General features: G+C 47.9%; 1 protein-coding gene and 1 long non-coding RNA gene across 2 annotated transcripts in view; both read left to right on the forward strand.

Moving 5' to 3' along the window:
• KIF26B (kinesin family member 26B) overlaps window positions 1-25,403 on the forward strand; it is a 412,901-nt gene that overhangs the window by 111,985 nt on the left and 275,513 nt on the right. The gene's annotated exons all lie outside the window — the stretch shown is intronic.
• Window positions 643-2,479, forward strand: LOC309849622. The gene is made up of 2 exons (XR_014303785.1): window positions 643-1,579; window positions 2,097-2,479. It is a non-coding gene; the product is annotated as an uncharacterized lncRNA (long non-coding RNA).

Consider the following 25,403-nt stretch of genomic DNA (forward strand, 5'->3'; position numbering starts at 1 on the left):
TATCAGATGTTGCAGACTCCACTTCTGTGAAGCCTGGCCAGGACGTCTAGTAGTGCAGGTCGAAAAGGCTGAGAATTTGGTCCGGTGCCAGGGGCGAGCGTGTCTTTATCTCTCTGTGTCTGGTACCTGACATCGCGGGAACTCAGGAACCTCGGCAGACCTCTCCCTTCTGGCTGGTAATCGCTGTGTAGGATATTGTGGCTCAATGAGGAGTCACAGTGGTAAGATCGGAGATATCTTCTCCTCTTCCTTTTCAAAGAGGTTTTCCCTGTCCATAGTTCAAGGTCATTTAAAACACCATCATCATCCTTTCGTTGGTCGGGGCAGAAATGACCTCCGATCTCGTTGAAAGCTCAGTGAACCATGAGGCCAAGAGGCGGGCCCCCTCGGCTGGTGTCTCTGGGCCCCTCTTCTCCCCTCGGCCTGCGGGGTGCAGGGTGGGGGAGGCCGGGGCTCCCCGGCCGGGCTGCTGTGCGTTATTACAGTGACATATCTTGGAATTGAGCTTGAGCAGGGATCATCCTGTTTCCCGTCCGCGCTGATTTTCTGTCCAGCGCTCATTTCCTATTGTGCATTCCTCTGGGGTCAGAGTAGCTTTGTCAGACAAAAGCAGGGCTTTCTCTTTTGGAGATATTCCTGGATTCTCTTCAGCTGTGTGTTTATCTAAGTGGACAGCCAGGCAGGACAGTATCTGCCCACTGATCTCAGGCGGTCCCGCCTGGTGCGCTGCTGTCGGGGTTGGACTCACTGGGCTCGGGGCCAGTGGCTGGAGCCCCAGGTCATCTGGTCCCTTGCCCCGTGCCCTACCTCCCCGGCTCATCTTCGCTTGTCAGCCGCGCTTCTGTCTCGGCAGCCTGCGTCCGGGAGCTCTTCAGGAGACAGGAAATTGTATCATCGCAAATGTTTACCGCCTCGGTGAGTCTGGTTCAGAGCTTAACTGCCTGTCTGTGAACCTGAATCGGATCTCGCAGAAATCCCTGGTCGAGCCCTCTGCCTGCCAGTGAGTGCCTGACTGTTTACCGGGAAAGCCTGAAGATCGCAAGCTCTGGACCATCCGATGGGTGTCGCGATGGGCGAAAACCGGATCTCAGCCCCTGGAGATGCGAAGCAGAAGCCACCGCATCGTCCCCATGTCCTCGGTTTCCCTTCTTGTTTCAGCTGCTCTGTTCCAGTCTCGGGGCCTCTGCCGGCGTCCTGGGCTGTTTGAATCAAATGGAACAGCCATTTCACTAAACCACCATTTTATTAAGTTGAACAAAGACGAAGAATTTTGTTGGATCCGTTATCATTGAACAAAGACTAGGAATTTTGTTGGATCCGTTATCGTGAATCCTATCAGGACGTCTTCCAGCAATCATCCCCCATCCTCTGTCTTGGATTTAAGCGCAGGAGACAACATCAATGTTTTTGCTTCTTCTCAGTCAAGGCGCTGTTTCTCGATGCGTTGTCGTAATGACAGGATTCTATCCGTCCATGCGTTATTATCAGCAGCGCTCAGAAGAATCTACTGTAAGTTTACCGGAATGCCTTGAAGGGTGCCTGCCCTTGTTGGAAGAGAAAAGCTGCTAATGTGGTAAAGGTACAGTGGGGCTTGTTTTGGAATTCTTTCTTTCTCTCTCTTTTTTTAAAGTTGTATTTGTTTATTTTACAGAGAGCAGGAAGAGAGAGCACGAGCAGGGGGAGCAGAGGGAGAGTGAGGGGGAGAGAGAGAATCCTAAGCGGACTCAGCACTCAGCATGGAGTCTGACGCGGGGCTCGATCTCACAACCCTGAGATCATAACCTGAGCTGAAATCAAGAGTCGGACGCTTAGCCAGCTGAGCCAGCCAGGCGCCCCTGGAATTATTTCCAAAACAGGATGGTTTACACGAACGTGTAAAGTGAAATCATCCAGTTTTATTCAGCCGTCAACTGGATATTGCACTGCTTTGCTACAGGACTGAAGAAAGTTGGCTCCATAAACTTAGCAACAAAGGAAGTCATAGCTTGCTTGTCCCTCACCTCCCTGTTCCGGTTGTCTGTCATGGAAGCAGTAAGAAACATGCACAATTTCCCCAGTGTATTAGGGAATTGTTTTTTGTTTTTTTTTTCCTCCAGAACATGAAGAATTACATGGTGGTGAAGATGGAGAATGGCCATCCATGGTGATCAAGAAAAATAGAACATTTGAGTTCCGTTCTCACTTGTCCTTCAAACATGTTCAGTGACCCCGAGCAAATTTCTTTATCTCACCGGACCTGCTTTTCCTTGCTTGTAAAAAGAAATTGCCAGGGGTTCCTGGGTGGCTCAGTGGGTTAAGCCTCTGCTTTCAGCTCAGGTCATGATCCCAGGGTCCTGGGATCGAGCCCCGCATTGGGCTCTCTGCTCAGCAGGGAGCCTGCTTCTTCCTCTCTCTCTGTCTGTCTCTCTGCCTACTTGTGATCTCTGTCTGTCTAATAAATAAATAAAATCTTTAAAAAAATAAAAAAGAAATTGCCAGACGGAATGTTCTCGAAGATCCTATCCAGCTTGATGTTGAATTCAGTGCATCAACTCTCTTGATTTATTTACGCAATCTTAGCAGACTTAATTTGGATTTGTTAATTGTTTGCACCTGGGTAATTGTTGCTTGCACACCTGAAGACCGTCTAGCAGCGGTGGTTTCTTATATTAACTAAAGGTGCTGCGTAGGAAAGGTGGAACCCCTTGGAACTGGAACTAGAAGAAACTGTTCCGGAGGTGCCGATGCCAATGAGGTGATCATATAGACCCTCCAGCCGTGCCAGGCCAGTTCTGCCCCCTTTAGCAAATCCTGAGGTCTCAGGGTCTTGTACCATGAAGTGACATCCTGTCGGGATGTGTGACAACATGTACAGAGGGGAGGGAGTTTGAGACTAAAGACACTGTACCTGCGTGGGCTTCACCACAGAGGAGATGAGATGCTTCTCAAGCCAGTGACATTGTTGGAAGGTTTTCCGAATCCATTGGGAGGTTTTCCGACTCCGCCATCTTCCCTACCTCAAGTGAGGATCTGTGGGGAAGCTCCCAGGAGCTGATCACCTTATACCGAAGTACAGTAAAGTATTCCCGTGCCAGGAGCGCAAACCAGCCATGTCTTCAAGGGGGTAAAGTCTGCGTTGTCTTTTGGAGAAAGGTAAAGAACTAATAACGGTTAAGCCCGATGGATTTCTGTCTCATTCTCGGATGAGAGCCAAGAGCCAACTGGTCTCTTCCCTCCAGGCTTGGTTCTAAGCACGGAAGTGCTCAGACATCACAGGATCTCATGCTTCTGTCTCTGGCCCAGCCAGGTACTGGAGGAGACCAGAAGAAGACTCAGTAGTTGAAGGCAAAACGGAGGGTGGTCAAGGAGGGCCTTTGTAATCTGGAAGGGGCACTGGGCCAATGAGACAAAATAGAGTTGGTGTCGTTCTACATGCTGCTCTTGAATCCTTAGAGGGAGGGGGAAGAAGAATCCCTTTTCCCCTTCCCTCTTTGGCTCTGGATATCCTTTCTCTGGGGATCTTTGCCATGCCATTGTCCATCAGCTTACAGACAAGCCCGAGCGGGAATAAGAATCAGATGGCCCGTAAGGCTCTCTCCATCGTCCTCTCTCTCCATCCACTGTCTGACTTTGTGAAAAAAGTCCCCAGAACTGCTCTGTCCAGTGTGGTGGATAACTTCCCGGTCACGAAAGCCAGTCACCGATTCCTGAGCTGTTTTGCGAGTCTGCATGGTTTGGTTTGGTTTGGTTTGGTTGCACCAAACCAGCGATACTCTCGACTCTCTCCATTCTGTAAAATCTTTCCCAGTGTTGGCTTTGTCTCCCATGGCCCCGAAGAGTCTTAAATGGAGTGACGTGCGTGGAGTGCTCAGAAATGGCTCACAGAGTTAATAAGTAGTAACTGGGCTTCCTTGGTGGGGGGCACTGTGTTCCCCAGTTTGATGTGACATCTCCCTGCAGGTGTCTCCGTCCTCAGTTCCGACTGGATTTCCCATGACACCGGTGAGGGGTGAGCGTTCTGCCCCTTCATGAGCTGTTCGCTTCTCTTGGGTTTTCACTGAAGGTGGCTGAGACTACCCCGGTCCACGCTGCTCTCCCCCTCGGCAGGCGGGGATGGAGGAGCTGTGGGTGCTGGTGGTGGCCCATGGAGCAGAAGGCGAGTAGGAGATCCACTCAGTTCCCATGCGGTGGGTTACACTTACATGATTCTCAGTCACTTCTGTGTCTACGTAAATTATTGTTGGGACCCTGTGGAGGAAGGGCTCCCTCCTGCCTGCTGTGCCGGCTCGCCCAGGCCCAGAGGTCCCTTCCCAAGATGAATTTGTTGTCTGCTATTGGCACTAGAAGAGGCATAGAAAGGTACAGAGCCAGAAGCTGGGCTTTAGGGACTTTTCCAAACGACCAGTTTGAAAATTACCTCCGTGCTGGGAAAAGGACTGAATCCTGTTTCTCTTCTCTCCATAAAAGGTGATATTATGAGCTTGTTTTTGTGTGAAGAGAAAATCAAAAGTTCACTGACAAAATATGTCAAAATATGCACAAGTGGAAAAATTAAAAATAGGTAAATGGGACTATGTGAAAAATTTTAAAATTTTTGCTTCAAGTGATACCACCAAGAGAGTGAAAAAAAAAAAAAAACAAAAAACAGCCTGCAGGATGGGAGGACATTCTGCAAATCGTTTCTCTTATAGGAGACTTGTATCCAGAATATATAAAGACCTCCAACAGCTCAATAAAAGGCAACCAAATTTAAAAAAATGAATGAATAAAGTTTTGGTTATCAGAGGGGAGAAGCATTAGCGGGGGATAGGCAAAATAGGTAAAGGGGATTAAGAGGTACAAGTTTCAGGGTGTCTGGGTGGCTCAGTTGGTTAAGCATGTGGATCTTGGTTTTCACTCAGGGGTAATCTCAGGGTCCTGGGATGGAGCCCCACGTCAAGCCCCATGTCGAACCCCACATCGAGCCCCACATCAGGAGGAAGTCTGCTTGAGGGTTTTCTCTCTTTCTCTCTTTCTCTCTGCCCCTCCCCCACTCTTGCATGCACATGCACGCGCTCTCTCAAATACATAAATAAATCTTTTAAAAAAAAGGAGGTATAAGCTTCCAGTGATAATAAGTCATAGAGATGAAGAGTACAACATGAGGAATATAATCAATAATGTAGTGACTTTGGTGACAGTAATTAGATTTATTGTGGGGATCATTTCATAGTATACAAAAATATTGAGTCACTGTGATGTATACCTGAAACTAATGGGATTTTAAAAAAAGATTTTATATATTTATTTGAGAGAGAGAGAACGAGAGAAAGCATGAGAGAGAAGAGGGTTAGAGGGAGAAGCAGACTCCCTGCTGAGCAGGGAACCCGATGCGGAACTCAATCCTGGGGCTCAAGGATCATGAGCTTAGTCGAAAGCAGTCGCCTAACTGACTGAGCCACCCAGGTGCCCCTAACAGAATATTATATGTAGATTATACTTCAGGTACAAAAAAAAAAATGAATTCAGGATTTGAATAGATATTTCTGCAAGGAAGATGTAAAAGTAGCTGTAAATATGTGACATGATGCCCAAGGTCATTAGTCATCGGGGAAATGCACATGAAAACTACAACGAGGTACCATTCCTACCCACTAGGAAGACAGACAGTCTGAGGTGTTAGCAAGGACACGGAGACACTGAATCCTTATATGCAGCTGGCAGACACGAGGAAGTGTGAAAACAGCCAGACAGATCCTCAAAGAGTTACACACAGAATTATTGTATGACCCCCCCAAACTTTTCACACCATGACATATACCCAAGAGAAATGAAAAAAAAAAATACATCTACATGAAAGCTTGTACACGGATGTCGACAATGTTATTCATAATAGCCAGAAAGTGGAGATGGTCTGTGTGTTTACCAGCTGAGGAATGGTTGGACAAAATGTGGCCTATCCGTAAAATGGGATGATATTTGGCAATAAAAAGGAAGGAAATAGCGATGCATCTAGAATGTGGACACATCTTGTAGCCATTCTGGTGAGGGAAAGAAGCCGGACACAAATGACCACACATCGTGGGATCCTACGGTTACGAAGCGGCCACGATCCGTCAGTCTGTAGAGCAGGGAGTAGTGATTAGCAGGGACTGAGGCGGGGAGTGACAGCTGGTGCGTACAGAGTTTCTTTTAGGGGGGATCAGAGTGTTCTGAAAGTAGCGATGGTTGCACAACCATGCAAATGTCGTAAAGACGTACTCGTTAAGTGGGTGAATTGTATGGCGTGTCAGTGACATCTCAGCAGATCTGTTTGAAACAGGAAGAGCACCATAGAGGCGTGTCTGTCACGGTAAAATTTACTAGTCGCCGTCAGAAAAAGTCCAGACTCCTCGGACTGCCTTTCAAGGCGTGTTATTTATAGAGAACATTTTTCTTCCTTCATCTATTCATCTGTAAACCAGACACCTGTTCACATGTCATAGTGCGTCGAACGGGGTGCCTCTCCTTCTGGATGGAGGCTCCCTCCGTCCCTCGGTCACAGCCCCCGGCTCAGTCTGCCTCCTGTCGTGATTCCTGGATTGTCCTGTTACCTACGTCTGATTGAGGGCTCTCTGGGATCAGGGAGTGAGCTCACTTGCATTAGCATCCCCCGGACCCCTGGTCTTATCCAGCTGTTACATGACCATCGTCACCTCCCGACACAGTGACTGGACTGCGAAATTGTTAGATGTGACCCTGGAGATGACCCTGAAGGAGACAACTCCTTCACGGCAGTTTTTACAGAACAACATGAAACCAAGCATACAAAGACATTTTGGGGAACCCTTAAAACCCTAACCGTGCGGGGCGTCATCATGATTATATCCGTAACCCTGGTAACTATGCAAATCAGTGTCAATTAACTCTTGGCGGCCCTCTAAGATCCCTTATCAGCTACATGAGTTTTGTCGGATGAGGTAATGCACTTTTTTTGGGGACACTCGTCACTGACGAGATTGGCAGCGTGTCATAGTTGTAAACAGAACTGTCTCATGCGCGCGGCCATGACAAAGAGGGAACCGGGTGCCAGAAGTTCTGTGAAAACACTTACATTCATTTCAGTGAGAAGGAATCGTGATCTGGTAAATAAATTAATGTTCTGCTCTGTTCCTCTGCTCCTCTGCTAATGAGTGGGCCCCGGAGACCCTTGTCCTGGGTGATAAGTCCCTGATAGCCATTCAAGTTCAGCATAAAGCTCCTCTTCTCTGGGGAATATTTTTTTTTTTTTTAAGATTTTATTTATTTATTTGACAGTGAGAGAGATCACAAGCAGGCAGAGAGAGAGGAGGATGCGGGCTCCCTGCTGAGCAGAGAGCCCGATGCAGGGCTCAATCCCAGGACCCTGAGATCATGACCTGAGCCAAAGGCAGAGGCTTTAACCCACTGAGCCACCCAGGCACCCCTGGGGATCTTCCTTTAAACCAGAATTCTTTAAGGAAATGTACTTACCAACTAAGCGTAGTTAAAATATACAGAAGTGCATAGTACCACCCATGTTTAACAAATGCATTTTTTGGGGGGGGCATATCTGCTTTGGATTTTTTTTTTTTTAAGATTTTATGTATTTATTTGACAGAGGGAAATCACAAGTAGATGGAGAGGCAGGCAGAGAGAGAGAGAGGGAAGCAGGCTCCCTGCTGAGCAGAAAGCCCGATACGGGACTCGATCCCAGGACCCTGAGATCATGACCTGAGCCGAAGGTAGCGGCTTAACCCACTGAGCCAACCAGGTGCCCCTTTGGATTGTTTTTTTAATGCGAAACATTTTACAGACAACTGAATCTTCCTCCCCACCTCCACCCTATCCACAGAAGTTACGTATATCTTCAAGCAGAAACCTTTAAATGATTCATCTGTTGGTTCAACTTTGGTGTCAAGTCTGGAGGCCGTTTTCCATTTCCAAAGTGTCAGTCTGCCTTGTTCTCCATGTTCAGAGCTCATGTTGGAGCCCAGTGAATAGGAGGTTTACCCAAGCTCCTTTAAATCAGCGTCTGGCTAAAGGGAGGACAGTGACTCATCACCATATTCCTGGAATTCTGACAAGAGGAGGAAGAAGGCTGTGTGCTCTTATCTTTGAAATCTGGAAGTTTGGTGACAGCAGGACCTTTTGGATGTGGCAGCCATGGGGCAAAAAAAATTTTTTTCTTAAGATTTTTATTTATTTATTTGACAGAGAGACGCAACGAAAGAGGGAATACAAGCAATGGGAGGGTGGGGGAGGGAGGAACAGGCCTCCCACCGAGCAGGGAGCCCGATGTGGGGCCCGATCCCAAGACCCTGGAATCAGGACCTGAGCCAAAGGCAGAGGCTTAACTGACTGAGCCATGCAGGTGCCCCCGCTCCCCATTTTTAAAAGTAGTTTCCACATCCAGCATGGAGCCTAATGTGGGGCTTGAACTCATGGCCCCGAGATCAAGACCTGAGCTAGGTCAAGAGTCGGATGCTCAACTGACTGAACCAGCCAGGCACCCCCGTCCTGGTGCAGTTTAGCAGACTGTCCCAATTGCAAATCAGTCCAATCCCATAACAGTTTTGGGGAAGGGGACACAACATTAGGCACTAGGGAGAGGAAAACAAAATGACCTCTGTGGGGACAGGTGTGGGAGGACACGCATCTTATTTGCATCTGTACCCGCCACGTTCACACGTATAACTTGGGATGTCTTTTTAAAATGCCTGCAGGGGAGCAGAAAGAGAATGGTGAGGTACAGGAAGGGAGAGGAAGGGAAAGTGGGGAGGAAACACGAGCTCCAATCTCAGGTCCCATCGGTCTGTGGAACATGGGCTGCGAAGTGTGATGCTTCCCCGACGTGGCCCACAGACTTCACCTTGGGCTTCTCAGGACAGAGTTGAAAGAATAGAAAGGGATCAGTGACACAATGTAGGGCCCTTGTGTCCTCAAGCCTGATGGGGTGGGGAGGGGGACTGATCAGGACATTTTTGCAGCGTGTGCAATGTGCTGGAGCCATGTGTGTGATGTTGGGGCACCGCTGAGGACCAGGGGTAACGGGATCAAGAATGCCTGGTAACCAAGTGCTATTAGTGTCAATAATGCAGCCACAGGCATGGTGATGGCTACTTTTATGTGTCAACCTGTTGGGCCCTGTGTTCCCAGATATGTGGTCAAACGTGATTCTGGGTGTGTCCGAGAGGGTGTTTGGGGATGAGATTAGCATTTGAATACATGGCTGAAGTAAAGCAGATTGCCCTCTCCACTTAGGGTGGGTCCAGTCTAATCAGTTGAAGAGCAAAAAAGAGCAAATAGAGCAAAAAGGCTGAGTTTCCCTTGAGTAGGAGTGAACTTCCCCTCCTCTGCTGCCTTTGATCTAGAGCATTGTTTTTTGTTTGTTTGTTTGTTTGTTTTTTCTTTTCTCGTGCCTTTGGATTAGAATTGAAACATGGTCTCTCCCTGGGTCTGGAGCCTCCTCACCTTCAGGCAGGAACATACCCTCTGCTCTCCTGGGTCTCAGCTTGCCAAGTCACCTTGCAGATCTTGGGACTTTTCAGCCTCCATAATCACACGAGCCAGTTCTTTACAATAAATCTTTTATGAGAGAGTATGAAATCTTACATGAGTGTGTGTATACACACACACAAACAGGCACACACACTTCTGTTTTTCTGTAGACCCCCCTAAGGCAGGCATTTTATATGCAGAGAGAGAGATAGCATGGGCCTTAGCTTCTAATTGTGAAAATTTCTCTGGATTCACAGGCCTCTAACTGAAATCATTGAATGGCAGGAGGATTCCATACTCTCTAATCTATTAAGTATTCTTATAATAATAACAATATCAATAATGACATTTATGGTATACCTTGTAGCACATCTCTTAGCTCCTATTATAGCATATATATTCCATATTAGTGCACTGAAGCCTCATTACAATATTCTAAGGGAATCAAGGCCCTCAAAAGTTAAGGGAAGTCATCCAAGGTCACAAAACAATGTCCTATTTTCAGGGCCCTAATCTGAATAAAGCCGATCTTCTGAGTGCTCTTAGGGATGAAGATTGGAGAGGGCTCCACAGTGGGAGAACCACTCAGTGCTTACCCCTCGCCCACCCCAGGCTCCTCTCTGTCTCTGGGAAGGAGGGACAGGCATGCGTGCGGCGTGGGTTGTTAATGTGGCGTGAACAGTAGGTGGTGTTGGCAGCAGGATGGCAGAGAGAGCGCTCCCGGGAAGGGGGTCACCTGCCGGAGCTGTTGTGCGGGGACCCTCCAGCTGGCTCAGTGAAGGGGTGTCTTTCAGAGCAGCTGCAAAGGAAAAGTGGTCACAGCAACCACAGATGACCCCCAGCTATGAAATTTAGAAAGTGCTTTCTGAGGTCATGGGTAGCCTGCGAGGACCAGAGCAGAGATGCCAGGGAAGTTGTTGGACACTAAGTTCTGCGCTCCCTCAGCAGTTCCATCGGCACCTCGGGGGTCTCTGCTGAGGGCTGTCTGCACATCGGCAGGAAGCTCGTGAGGAGAAACGGGACAGAGAGCATTTGCAGGTTCTGGAGAGGGGGAGAGAGAGGTGAAGCTAATGTCTCCCTACTCTGACAACATTCTCACCTCCTGGTTTTTCCTTTTTGATGATCCACTTCCTGGGACCTAACCTCAGCTCACAAGGAGCCTGATGACCTCTGGATCAAGGCCCGGAGGAGGTCCACATTTCTGTCGCTGTGGCAGGGCGACCTACCTTGGGCCCATCAGTGGATTGGTCTGTGTTTAATAAAGCTGTCTCTGAAGTTGAGTGTGTCATTGAGTGTGTCACCTGTGTGTCATTGAGCTCCCTGAAACAGCATCCTGTCTGCTCTTTAGGGAGTCAGCCTTGCCTCTTCTAGCTGAGATCAGAATCCTCCAAGCTGGGTCGGGGTGTGCCTCCAGGAGTTCCAGACTGTGGGCCTCCTGGGGGGGTGGGTAGGGACACAACTTAGAGGTCTCAGGACCCTAGAGCATGGAGGGGGCTCTGTGGAGGTAGTGGGTACTGGGATCCAGGGATCCTGATGACCTGCTTCCTGGCCTGTCAGCCTGCTACCTCCCTTCCCGCCAGGTAAATACTGTTTAGACACCCAGCTTCTGATTAAAGCTGCATGATGGGCCTCGTACTAGGGATGCAGCCGATGGCCCGTGTCAGCTTGTTGGAGTTAAAAAATATATTTTAATTTGTTTAGCTCTCTGGGGAAATTATCTGAGCCTGCGTGTGATAATCAGCTTTCACAAAACCTGAAATTATTTGAGCCACAAAAATGAGATTTTTAATCTACATAAATAAAGAAGTCTTTTGCTCCACGCGCCCCAACTTTTTTTTTTTTTTCTTGAGAGGAGGGGACATTAAGAAAATTCTAATTCATTCCTCCCCTTTCCCCCAGGACACCGTCATTAGCAGTTTAGAAAATGATTATATCCCTAGTACTGTGTGCAACATTTTCACATATGTTTTCTCTTTTTATTTTAAACTTTATACCAACGCTTAAGCTTACATAGGTGGTGGCAAGTATAGCTCCCCCTTTTAGGGAAGAAAGTGTGTCACTGTGACATTGAGATTTGCCCAAGTTCACATGGCTGATGGGTTGCAGAGTAAGGACTAGAACCCAAGTCTGGTGGCAACAGCTTGATGGTCTTCGCTGCTACCAGGCTGCCTCAAAGTAATGACAGCAGGAGAGAGTTTATAAGAGAATAGAGTTGAAGATTCAAGTGGATTTCTAGTTGTACTCCGTCTGCATCAGTCAAGATAAGCTGTGTTAAGTTGTGATAACACCAGAGTCTGGTGGTTTAACTCATTTATGCAGAGTCCCCTGTGGTCTGGGAGACTTTCCAGGGCTGTTACTCTCCATGTCTCCAAACCACTTTGATCTCCTGACCTTAGTACATCAGCATGAAACTTCAGGATGCACCGAGGTAGGGGAAAGGGGGCTGAAGGGTTGCATGTTGGTTTTAAATGCTTCAGCCTGGAAGAGACAAAACTCAATGCCAGTTGCTTGGCCCTGCCCAGCTGCCCAAGGGCCTTGTCTTCACCGTGTCTTGGAAGGGAAGGAAAACCAGCAATATTGGCGACCACTATCAGTGACTGCCACGCCATCTGCAGACCAGAAGGTCCACACTGGGGAGCAGATCCCCTGGGACGAACACCCATGCCCCAGATCCTGAGGAAAGCAATTCTCACTACTAGAAGTTACTATGGAGGCCCATCTAAGGGTCTGACAGATATTTAACAGACATAAATCACACCACATCTTGTGGATGTCTACATTATGGTTCGAGGCTCGTGATGCCTGTTTTACAGATACCGTTTTCCTGATGAGCCTTCCGTGATTCCCCCCTTGGAGCTCTCAAGCCAGCTCACTATCTTTCCTCTTGGCCTTGACACACGGTGGCCCGCGCCCGGCCATCCTGCTCCCTCCCTCCCTGGCTCCCAGCCCCTCCTCCCTCTACACTCAGGTCTCAGCTCAAATACCATCTTCTCAGCACCTGGGGGACACCCCTTCCTTGGTTCCCTGTCAGCCCCTCTGTTTAGCTTTACCAGCGAGTGCATCTTTGTGGTGTAGTGTCCTGTTCAGACACACAAATGCCCACCAACATGGCAAACTGGGGGTCACGGAAGGGTACTGACAGCAGCCCTAGCTGGTCCGAGTTACACTCAGCACAGGCTTGCTGGGTGCATGGAAGCAACTGAATGCTCGTTTGCTGAAGGAACACACAGATGACAAATGAGTGGGGGAATGAGGCCGGAAGAAGTGGGCTGAGCTGACCCACTTGGGTCCCACGCTCTTCTCCATCGGCTGTGTGCTAAGCCATCATCGAGATGGTTCTTTCTGAGGGGCACAGCGGGTTAAGCGTCCAACTCTTGATTTTGGCTCGGCTCAAGTCTTGGTCTCAGGGTCGTGAGATCGAGCTCTGCGTCGGGCTTTGCGCTGAGCACGGAGTCTGCTTGAGACTCTCTCTCTCCCTCCATCCCTCCTGCACTCATACTTTCTCTTTCTCTAAAAAAAAAAGAAAAGAAAAAGAAAGAAAGAAAAGCATGGTTATCTTTGAGCTTTGTCCCTATTTTTCTTGTTCTCCTTGTCAGTGCTCTTGGTAAATATCCTGGGTTTGCCAGCTGCCTGATACTCTACGACCTTGCCTTAAAAGTGATAGATCTTATTTCATTTTTTGTCAAAGATTTTATTTATTTATTTGTTAGAGCACAAGCAGGAGGAGCAGGGAGTCCGATGCAGGGCTTGATCCCAGGACCCTGAGATCACGACCTGCACCAAAGGCAGACACTTAATGATGGAGTCACCCAGGCACCCCTCATATTTTAATCTTAAATTTCTATTTCTTCAGCAAGGTTTACCTTTGTGTGATAATACAAAATTAGTGCTCAGTGTCATTAGGTACCTGAATCATTTGACTTACAATCCCCAAGTTCTTGTTCAGTGGGTATAGAGTTTCATTTTGGGAACATGAAAGTTCTGCAGAGGGTTGGTAGGGGTGGTTGGACAGTAGTGGGAATGAAGTGAATCCTTTCCACTGTGCACTTAAAGCGAGTTGAAATGGGGTGCCTGGGGCGCTCAGTCAGCTGAGTGTCTGCCTTCGGCTCAGGATATGATCCCAGGGTCCTGGGATCCAGCCCCATATCGGGCTCCCTGCTCAGCGGGGAGTCTCCTTCCCCCTCTCCCACTGCCTCGGACTCTTTCTCACTCTCTCTCTCTCACATGATGAAATTCTTACAAACAAACAAAAAACAAAATACCCTGAGCTGAAATGGTAACTATTATGTATATTGGACCATAATAAAAATGAGATTCCCATCACTATATATAGTTACCATTTTCTTATACAGATGATACTATTATAGGTGAAGGACGGACATTGTGGTCTGGACAGTACAGTGTCACTTAACTGGACCCCAGCCCGTCTCCTGTTACAGTTCCTGTGGGATGGCCCAACCAGGAAGACTGCTGAGATCAAGTACGTCTTGGTTCCCTGACATCCTTATTAAGGAAATCTCTTCTCCAGATGAGATGTATCTTGGCTCAAGAGAAGAATTCTCTACCTCTTTTCCCAAGACAAAAACCCAGCTCAGGGATCTGCAGATCTTTTTTGAACGATCACCAATGTCTTGTCATTTTTTTCCCCCTCTGATAGAATTTGCTATTATATTATATTATATTATTTATTTATTTTTTAAGATTTTATTTATTTGACAGAGAGAGACACAGCAAGAGAGGGAACACAAGCAGAGGGAGAGGGAGAAGGAGAAACAGGCCTCTTGCCAAGCAGGGAGCCCGACGTGGGGCTTGATCCCAGGACCCCAGGATCATGACCTGAGCTGGAGGCAGATGCTTAACGACTGAGCCACCCAGGTGCCCTTTATTTTATTTTATTTTTTTAAAGATTCTATTTATTTATTTGAGAGTGGGGGGGGGGGGAGAGAGCATGAGCTGGGGGAGGGGCAGAGGCAGAGGGAGAAGCAGGCTCCCCACTGAGCAGGGAGCTTGGCTCTGGCAGGTTCCAGGACCTTGGGATCAGGACCTGAGCTGAAGGCAGAGGCTCAACCAACTATGACACCCAGGCACCCCTAGAATTCGCTTCTAAAAACAGCTGTATCTGTCTTTGCCTTTCTCTGATTGACTTGTTTCACTTAGCATATGATTTCACTCATACACGGCATTTAAGAAACAAAACAAATGAAAAAGGGGAAAAATGAGAGAGAGAGAGAGAGAGAAGCCAAGAAATGGGCTCTTAGCTTTAGAGAACCCCCTGCTGGGCACCAGAGGGGCGGTGGGGCGGGGGGTGACACAGGCGATGGGGATGAAGGAAGGCGCCTGTCGTGATGTACAGAAGTGTCGAATGTCCGAAACCGATACCACCCGGTTTGTTAACTGGAAATAAAGGAAAGCAAAATACAAATACAAAAGTGCTTCAACGACCTCATCTCCCTGCCTTTATAATTCAGTAACAATTCATTCATCCTACCTGGGCCAACGTATCTAGACCCCTCTGGCTGCCCCGTGGTATTTGGGACAGGCGGGGGACAGCCAGTCTCTCCACGTGAACCTGACGTAGTCGTTGCACTCGGTATAACGCACAAGCATGGAGAACAGTGTGATGTCCGTGGGGCTCTCGAGAGACCCAGCCGAGCTCAAGAAACCCATTGTCCCCTGCAGGGAAACCAGGCGATGGGCAGGTCGCTTGCGTCCGGCACGTCTCCTTTAAGAGTCGCGGTGCCTGCGTTGTCCGGCGGTGGAGCCGGGCTCCCGGAGGCCGGGTGATGGATGCCCCCGTCAGGCCTGCATATTGGATCTGTTACGCGCCAGTGATGTACGATTTCAGCATCTCGGGGGGTGATTTGGATTCTCTGTACTCCCTGCCTGGGATTTTGCGTCCACGTTGTTCGGTGCCTTCCTGCCCAGCGAGAGGAGGATACATCTAGAAAACTGCTTGAAAATGGATCTACTGCATTCAGTCCTCTTATCATGAAAAGATCTCAAAGGCCAGGCCTTCCTTTTCTTATCTGTGGAAGGAAGGAGTCGAAGGAAGCTTCCTTCCAGCTCTGCAAATTCGAAAATTCTAGCTAACAGAGAGCAGTCGGAAGGAGGGCTTCATCGCCCTGGCGATTTTCTGTCTGGCAGGTCCGGAGGGCTCCTTGTCTGAGTTTCAGACAATGGACCTCTTCTTCGGGGCTTGATCAATCCGTTTAATCAAAGCTTGAGGCGGGAGCGACAGGGGAAGCTGTTGGTTTGGGGCACTGCTGAGAAAAACAGCCCGATCGCCTCTCACTTTGCAGAATGGAGTCTCTAGGACACCAGGTGGGGCCTGTGCTTTGGTTTGGACGGACGGAGAGGACCGCGTGCCCAGGCCCAGGAAAGCGGGGAGCTTGTTTGGTTTCCTTCCGTAGCCAGGCGTGGAAGCCCCCTTGCAGAGGCTGACTCTTCGGGGTGCACGTCTGGTCATTTCGCTCACACCCCTCCGGACCTGGGCTGTCTCCACAGCCTGCTGGGGCAGGTGTCCTGAGCAGAGGAGCGCCACTCCGTGCCTCCGATGGGACCTTTCTTGCTGGCCTTCGGAAGATCTAAGACCTAAAACAAGAAAACTTGGCCCAAGTAGAACGGCCGTCGGGTTTTATCTTTCTGTCTAGAGTGGCCCTAAAAAAAATACGGGGCACTCATGGGAATGTAACACTCGGAAGCAAGCTAATGTCTCTAAGGTCACGGGTTCTACTTCTCCTCGCTTCCAGGCTAGGACAGCGCCAGGCCTCTCTCCGGGGGCAGAAGCAGCCAGAAGCGCAGCCAGGGCAAGTCTGTGGTTTCTGTTCTTAGTTCGTGCGGCCCTGGTTAGGAGGGTTACAGACGCTGAGCCGAGAATTAGGAGATCTTGGAGCCCATTCGGATTTAACCCTGGGTCAAAACAGCAAATATTTATTAAGTACACACAAAAGGTCGGGCACTACGGACAAAATCGATCAATTGATCAGTATGAAGATTTCTCACTGTTCAGGGGAAGGAGGCAGGACACGAAAGGCAAATACAGCTGTGAATTCCACTCAGCCTCGGCAAGGTGAAGGGAGAAGCAGCTTCTGGAAAGAGAATTTCGTCAGCACCTGAGTATCCCTCAGGGGCTTGCCTGATTGCCTCCGTGGCTTCTGCGGGGGGCGGGGGGGGGGCTCTTTACCCCGGGAACTATACAGCCTGACAGAATGACTTGCCCACCAGTGTCCGCTTGACTCCTGAGCTGTAGGTAACAGACGGGGCTGGAATATCCCAGAACAGAGTATAGTCGTGTTCCCGGGTTGACCTTTCACATTGGGGACTTTGCTGTGACTCCTGGAGGTCAGGACAGGCGGAAAGCACCGAGCATGAGTTTGAAGACTCTGACGCACGCCTTAGAGTTCCAGGATGGAACGTGGTTCTGGAAACCCCACAAGCTACTTCTTCTGCCTGCTGCTGTGTCTAGCGTCCCTGAGCTGTAACATGGCCAGGTTAAGTCAACGCGGGCGCATGAGACAAGAACCAACAAAACAGAGTAAAGAGAGAAGGGTTTCTTAATCACAAGGACAGCTCCCTACTTGAGATTAGCCTAAACCAAGGGGAGGGAACCTTTGTAAATAGGAAAAATATAGGGATATTTGGATGATGGTTCTTTTGGGGATTTATATCAAGCTTTATTCCTCCTCTGGTGAAGAAGCATCGTTAGCGTAGAGGAAAAATCTGAGATTCATGAAGTATCACACGCGGGAAGAGTGGGGATTTGGGCAGTGGCAGAGATCAGTTCAGTAAAGCTACGGGTATTCTTTTCCTCTTAAGTTAGAACTCCCCGGGTGCACACGGACAGAAAGCAAGACGCATGCTCAACACATGTCACCCAGCTAAGTGACACCATGACCGGATCCCATTCACTTACCCTCTCAGCCTTCGAGGACCTAGAAGTCCATCCCTCCGTGTTCATCCGCTGGGACTTCCTGACTTTGGGACTTCTTACAGCTGTCATTTAGTACCGAGAACAGCCTGCTGAGGACTCGGTGACAATGTGGCATTTTTCTGGGCCACTTCTTGCTCAGCATTCCCCATGAAGGCTTCTGTTCCTGGCTGCGTGCCCGGCCTGACAAACAGCCATGAAAATGACTTGGCACAAGGTGATTTTTTTTTTTTTTTTAAATCATTGCTGAGGTTACTTCATTACTACATCCTTCATGCTTGGCAAAGTAATTACTATGCTGGGGTTTTTTTTTTATTTTTAATCAAAAGAAACGTTGGTAATGATTTCCCATATCTGGATTCCAGAATATTCGGTGATCTCTGAGCTTTGTCACTTTGTGTGTGTACATGTAGTGGAATCCATGTCCTTCCTTAAAAATGTATCTGCGAGGGTGCCTGGGTGGCTCAGTTGGTCAAGCGTCTGACTCTTGATTTCAGCTCAGGTTGTGATCTCAGGGTCGTGAGTTTGAGTCCTGTGTCAGGCTCCACACTCAGTGGGGAATCTGCTGGAGGATTCTCTCCCTCTGCTCCTCCCCCCACTTTGTGCTCTCACCCACATTCCCTAAATAAATAAATAGGTAGGTAGGTAGACAGATAGACTCTTTAGAAAATGTATCCACAAATTCCTGGGGATACATTGTGATTAGAGCTGTAGGCCCTTTTCCAGAATTTTTTGAATAACTTGAATACCGTGATCTCAAAACTTACAGGGGTCTGTGGTCCATTTCTGCAGTCACCTTGGACAAGAGAATGTTGTACAGGAAAATACAGCCCCGTGGCTTTGTGAAGGCATGAGTGGAAGCATTCCGTGGGTCAGGTTTATGAGTCCGTGGACTGTTCAGTTGTAGCTCAGACACCGATCCCTCAGGCGGGAATGATTTTGTAGCTCAGAAAGACAGGATCCTTGTTACTATTTTGTCTGCAATTAGCCCAGACTTCAGAACGCGTATCTGTTCCAAGCAGTCCGTGAGTGTTCACAGTGAAATGACGCTGGGTTTTTAGAAACAACTGTAACTTGAACGTATGCAGGATGGTGCTGTTTGCAGAGTGCTTTTATATGTTTTATTTTATTTGACTGGCAGGACAGTCGGCCCTGGGAGGTCGACCCGCTAGGGTTAGTCTTATTTGTTCCAGATGAGGGACTGGAGGTTCCACAAGCAGGGACTGACGTGCACACGGTCACGTCGTTCGGGCCGAGGCCAGGAGGCAGGCACCCCTCAACCACCCTCTTTTTTTACATTTATGTTTATTTTTGTAAAAGATTTTATTTATTTATAGGAGAAAAAGAGAGAGAGAGCAGGCATGAGTAGGGGGCAGAGGGAGAGGGAAAAGCAGACTTCCCGCTGAACGGGGAACCCGATGTGGGGCTCGATCCCAGGACCCTGAGATCATGACTTGAGCCGAAGGCAGACACTTAGCCAATTGAGCCACCCAGGTGCCCCACCTTGTCCTTTTAAAAAAAAAAAAAAAAAAAAAAAAAAAAAACAACCTTAAGAGATTTATGACTAGTATTATTTTTTATAAAAAAGCAGCTTTGGTTTTCTACAGAAAACAGTGAGCAAAACATACAAACGAGTCCTCCGGTGCTTCTATCCTACCCCTAGCCCCCCTGTTACTCACACTTGGCCACAGTGTGATTTGTTCTGATTGATGGGCTTGGATGGATACTGATTATTGATTATTATCAGGTCCTTCGTTTACCTTAGGGTTCATTCTTTGTGTTGGATGTTCTAGGAGTTTTGACCAATGTATGACGACATCCATCCATCATTACGACACGTACAGAATGATGGTTTCTCTGCCCTAAACACCCCACAGGCTCTGCCCGTTTCCTCTCCCACCTCTAGAAGACCGATTTGTTTCCTGCTCCATAGTGTCGTCTTTTCCAGAAGGTCATGTAGTTGGAATCGTACAGTGTCCTTCAACTACCTTTTAAAACTCCAGTATTTTCCCTTCCTTGTTTATTTCAGTAACAGTGACAGAATTTACTGTGTTCCTATTTGAGCTGAAACATTTTCTGGAACACAGGTGCGTCCAGAGGTCTCTGTTTTTCACAGCCATCTCCTCTGCTTATTCTTACCCCTGGCTGGAATATGGTTGATGGATTTCGCTCTTGGTTAAAAGGTCCTCACTTAATATGGCAAAGCAGAGTGTTAGCACATATCAAGAATCTTGTTCCTCTGAGGAAATCAGCTAAATTCCATGGTAGCCTAACCATGATCGTCTTACAAGAGAATTTTACCTATCTCAGTTCAGAAAACCGAAGCGCTGAAAGACGGAAAGTCTTGCGCAAGTAAAGATGTTAGAACAGAAATCAAAGCTGGGGTTTCCTGATTCCCATCGGAGATGTTGCTGAGATTAGCCACGATTGGCCAGTATTCTGGAAGAGAGACCTCGGAAGGAGAGGGCATGCCAGTTAGCTCAGCTGAGCAGCGGTGTGGCTCAGACCGTGGATTCTATCCTTGTGGAAGTCAGTGGGTTATCTTGGAGCTCACCTTTAAGCGGGGAGTCTGCGTAATGTACTGCCAGATCATAAGGGAAAACTGTGACACAGAGTTTAGCTCTCAGCCCCCTTTTACCCCGAAGTCAGGAACAAAGCGAGCCAAACACACCTACCCCAGGCAGATCAAACCCGTGACTTTCTTTTGCTTGAAGCATCCGAATGCTGGCATTGGTTGAAGGAAAAGATCCATTCTCAAGTCATCTTCTAGTGGATACAGGAACAACAAATGCATCTATTAACTTGTTTTCTTGAAGAGTTATTTATTTTGGAGGGGGAGGGTCGGGGAAAGGAAGAGAGAGTACCTTCAAACAGACTCCCTGCTGAGCAAGGAGCCTGACATGGGACTCGATCCCACAACCCCGAGATCATGACCTGAGCTGAAATCAAGAGTTGGACTCTTAACTGATGGAGCCACCCGGGTGCCCTTGCCTCTAGCAGCTCATGCATTCTCATTGATTGTGGGTTTTCTGTTGCTTGGGTGGTAATTGTTTATAATTCTTAGAGATGCCCAGAGTAACAAAAAGATGAAGGAATATGGACATTGAATAAATCTTGCTTTTTAACAAGGACAGAGCCTCTTCATAAAAAGCTAACCAAGGATTCATCGATGGCTAATGCTTGTTCATTCTTCTAGTGCTTGGGTCATAAATTTGGGTGTTTTTAACCTTGTCAGTTAGATGGCAGCAAAGTGTAGTAGAAAACAGCTCGAGCTCCTGTGTCAGTTTCTCCAGTTGGCTCCTAAGTCATTTAGTGATACTGGGCATGGGTGACCCTGGGCAAGTCACCTGATTTCTTTGGATCTCCTTTGGCACATCTGCAAAATGGGAACAATGCTTGGCCCTGACGTAGGACTGAGGAGGGGATACGTGCTGGGAGTTTTGAGCTGTCAGGTACCCAAATAAAAAAATCTTAAAATAAAATAATAAATAGACAAAAGTCTTACCATTAATATTTATTTTAGGTGGCCTGTATATACATACATCTGTGTGTATGTCTTACTTGGTGTATATGTATTGTTCACACTCATTACATACGTGTGCATATCCACATATATGTGCACGCATGTGCGTGTGTGTACATGTATGCCCTATCTGTGTTTTGTGCTTTGCGGTTTCACAAAATCCTTCCACAGCCATAACCCCGTTGGACCCTCCCAGCGGTCTCTCCGAAGGGGAGATGTTCTTGCATTCATTTTGTAAATATGGTTGAGCGAGTTTATGGTTCCTGAAACTTGATATAGTTACCATGATTTTGAAATGTGGGGAAAAAGAACTTCATGGCAGACAAAAGTCACAATTACCGGTGATTTTGCCCCCAAACTGTGAACGAGTCTGGAAAAGTTGCAAGACATTTATTACCAAAATCAAGATCCGCCTTTTGAAGGAGGCCTCTCTTGATGGGGAGAGACCGAGCCGCCGTATCTATCAGTGGACCACTAATTTGCATGTCGGATTTGACTTCCCAGGAAGGTTCTTTTCAGGACAGTGTCTTCAAACAATCTGAAAACACTGCTTAAATTTTTTCTGAGGAAAGGCTCTAGGGGCACCTGGGTGGCTCAGTTGGTTAAACCTCCGACTCTTGATCTCAGCTCAGAGCTTGATCTGAAGGTCATCAGTTCAAGCCCCATGTTGGGCTCCATGCTTTAAAAAAATGCTCTAAAAGCCTGACTCTCTAAGGTACTACCTGTTCATGTAGTTAATTTGTTAATTAATCAGTCCATCTACCTGCATAATTATTCTTCCCCTCGAAACATTTAGTAAGCTCCTACTGTGTGCCCTGTAGGAGTGCACAGTGAGCAGCGTGGGTGGAGTTGGTTGGGATCTGCCTGGTCCAGGCTGAGCAGGAAGTACATTGTCAGGCCTGGATAGGTACCATGTGGTGGACAGAGTTACCAGAAAAAAAAATAAAATCAGAATATATTGTTTTGGACATCTGATCTTCAAGACATGGCCTCCTCTTCTTACAGAGCTTTGAGATGTGCTGGCTGGCCAGAAAGACTTCTTTCCTCAGAGGCAATAAACAGGGATAGTGTTTCCTACAAAATCCCCCGGGGTTCTAGGCAGATCCCTCTGTGGGGGGCTGGGGAAATCTCTATGGAGAAAGTTCTCGGTACCACGAGATTGCAGAGACTGTGGAGGATAAAACGAAGCCTCGTGCTTTTTGGTTACGATGGATTCTTTTCTCTTTTTTTAAATCAGTCCTCCTTGGTTTAGTGCCCAGGTCCTTGTCTATCTTCCTTGACTTGAGACGTCTACTTTGGTGCCCTGTGCGGTGTTTGGCGAGTGTGGCATCTGAGACTCCCCCCGCAGAGCCAGGCACGAGTCGGGGGCCACCACGCCTCGAGCCTGTCGCCGCTGGGCTCCTGCAGACTTGCAGACACGAGAGGAGGATCTGAGATACCAGGTTCCTAAAGAAAGTCCGTGTCTGTCGCCACCTGCTCACACACATACCCAAGGGGGAATGGATCCTTTTCTCACCTCATTTAGATTGTTTATGTGTCTGTAGCCAACGGGATGGGACTGTTTCCTTGTTTACCTTTGAACTTAGGATACTTAGTGCAGTGCCTGGCACATACTAGTTGTTTCATAAAAAATATATATATTAAAAGCTGAAAGAGGGGCCCCTGGCTGACTCAGTCGGTTTAGCGTCTGATTTTTGAGTTTGGCTCAGGTCGTGATCTCAGGGTCGTGAGATGCAGATGGAGGATCGGGTCCCCAGAGGCCAGGCCGTGAGTGGGTCCCTGTCCCTGCCTTCATGGTCATCCCTCGGTCTTCCTCTGGTCTCTCCCACACGTTCCCTTCGTATTTTACTTGTCCTTTACCCACCCTTTACAGTCTAAAGAAGTAAAAAAAAAAAAAAATGTTATAACCACAATGATGTTGGGGCCAGGGACAGAGTGCAGTTTTGGGAGACAGGAACTTTCTACAATTTGGGGGATCCTCCTTCCAGACGAGAAGGCAAGGTTAACTCACCTCGTGGTGGTGAACGTTTCTCAGCGTTCACCATGTATACACGTGTATCAGGTCATCACGCTGCACACGCTGACCTCACACAGTGTCACGTGTCAGTTACAGCTCGACAAAGCTGGACAACAAGGAGAGGAAGGAGAAGACCGTGCGCATGTGCTGTGGGGCCCGTGATCGACGCCCCAGAGCTGAAACCTCCTTTCGGTTTATAGGGATTCTGTTTCTGGTGAGGACCATCCGGTTTCTCCTGTTTTCTCTCCACTCATGCCTTTTGCCAAATGGCAGAGTTTTGAAGGTTGGCATTGAAAAACCCGTCAAAAAGCCTTCCTTTATGTAGTGGTATCCTTACCGGTGATCCGAGCATGGGGTATAAACATAAGCGAGCCTTATTGACCCTGTTTGTCACGCAGGTTGTTTGACTGTTGACTCTTGAGTGACGGGGGTTTGAGCTGTGCATGTCTCCTTATATGCAGAACTATTGCAATAAATCCGGTATGATATTCTTTCTTTCTTTCTTTTTAAGATTTATTTATTTATTTGAGAGAGGGAGACCACGCAGGCAGGAGGGGCAGAGGGGGAGAGAGAGAGAGAGAGAGAGAATCTCAAGTGGATTCCACACTGAACGTGGAGCCTGACGCAAAGCTCGGTCTCACAGAGTCGGACACTCAACTGATGGCACCACCCGGGCGCCCCACTTCCTTATGATTTTCTTAATAACTTTATTTTCTCTAGCTTCCTTCATTGTATGAATAAAGGAATATGATATGGATATGATATATACAATGTACATATCATACAGGATATGTCATAGAGGATATGATATATATACAATGTACAAATATGTGTTAATTGACTTTACGTTATTGGTAAGGCTTCTGGTCAACAGGTGCTCCTAACCACCCCCCCCCCCCAGATTATTCACAGGTCAGTTATGCCCTAGTCTCTCCCTCCTCCCAACTTGTAGCTATGACCTAACCCTAGAAGTCTGCATTTCCTGGAATAGACAGTAGGCGCTCTTGACCTGGAATTTACAAGTCCCAACTCCCCCAGTGCTGTGTGCTGAGAAGGGGACTCGATATTTTCATGAATCGGACAATTCTCACGTGCTGAATGGCTTCCTGCCTGCCAGCTGCTACACGATTCCGCCTTGGCAGGATCTCAGAGGGCTCCAGGAAGAGTCTAGAACCCCTGTTTCTTTCTTTGTTTCCCTTCCTTCCTTCCTCTCTCTCTATTTCTTTCTTTCTTTTTTTCCCTAAAGAATTTATTTATTTGTCAGAGACAGAGCACAAGCAAGGGGAATGGCAGGCAGAGGGAGAAGCAAACTCCCTGCTGAGCAGGGAGCCTGGTGTGGGACTCGATCCCAGGACCCCGAGATCATGACCTGAGCCAAAGGCAGATGCTTAACTAACTGAGCCACCCAGGTGTCCCCAGAACCACTGATTCGTAACATAGACTGCCAAGGAGGCTAGCTCCTGATGTCTTTTCTTCTGCAGTGACTACAAACATGTACGTGGTTTCGGCTATTTCTTTGATTAAATGTGTTTTCCAGTGTTTGAAGACACTAGACAACTGCAGGAAAAAAAAAAAAAAAAGCAAGCGTGCTGCATGTTTATGAAGGTATTATCTGCAGTGGTAGAGTTTATCAGCCATCAAGCGCTCGTGGCTTCCAGAAGGCGATAACGGGCTAACTGGGGATTGAAGGAATGCCTTGATCCTCTAGCTGGGGTGCGTGAAGAGTGGCAGTGAGTAGATCCATCTGCTCCTGTCAGAGCTGGCAAGAGGGTGACAGGTGACCCAGGGCAGGGAGGTCCTGAGCGATCAGCTCTGCTGACAGGCCTGTGCTTAGCTGATGGTGGCTCACGGGAGTGGCCCCAACTGGGGCAGGAGACATGGTCTCGCTCACTCCTGCACCACCTGGAGTGGGTCCCGGTGGGGGAGTCATTGGGTCCTTTTTTGGGTCTCAGGCCTAATACTTGCAAAAAAAACTCAGTGCGGGGTGGAGGGGAATCATCCTGCGACTCAGGCCTTTGTAGCTCTCTGTCTGTTCATTGCTTTCAACCAGTTTCTTCCCAAACGATGCAGATGTTAGGGACACCAACTTCCTACGCAGTTGAAAACCCACATATAACTTTGGACTCACCCCGAACTTAAGTACTCATAGCCTCCTGCCCACCAGAAACCTTCTCAATAACAGAAGCAGCCAATTAACACATATTTTGTATGTCCCAGGGATCCAATACTGTATTCTTACCCTAGAGGAAGTTAGACTAGAGAAAAGAAAACCTGAAGGCAGGAAAATATGTTTACAGGACCATCTTGTATTTATGGAAAGCAATCCACCTCTATGCGGACACACGCGGTTCAACCCTGTGTTTCAGGGGCCACCTGTGTGTCTCTAAGTCAGGCCTAAGGTGATGAGTTAGTCGTAATTGTACTTGGTACGTCTTCCTGTTTGGATCTCTTCATCACATTTTACTTGTCAGTGACCAGTG

Source organism: Mustela nivalis (genome assembly GCF_964662115.1).
Source record: "Mustela nivalis genome assembly, chromosome: 16".
NCBI classification, from domain to species: Eukaryota; Metazoa; Chordata; class Mammalia; order Carnivora; family Mustelidae; genus Mustela; species Mustela nivalis.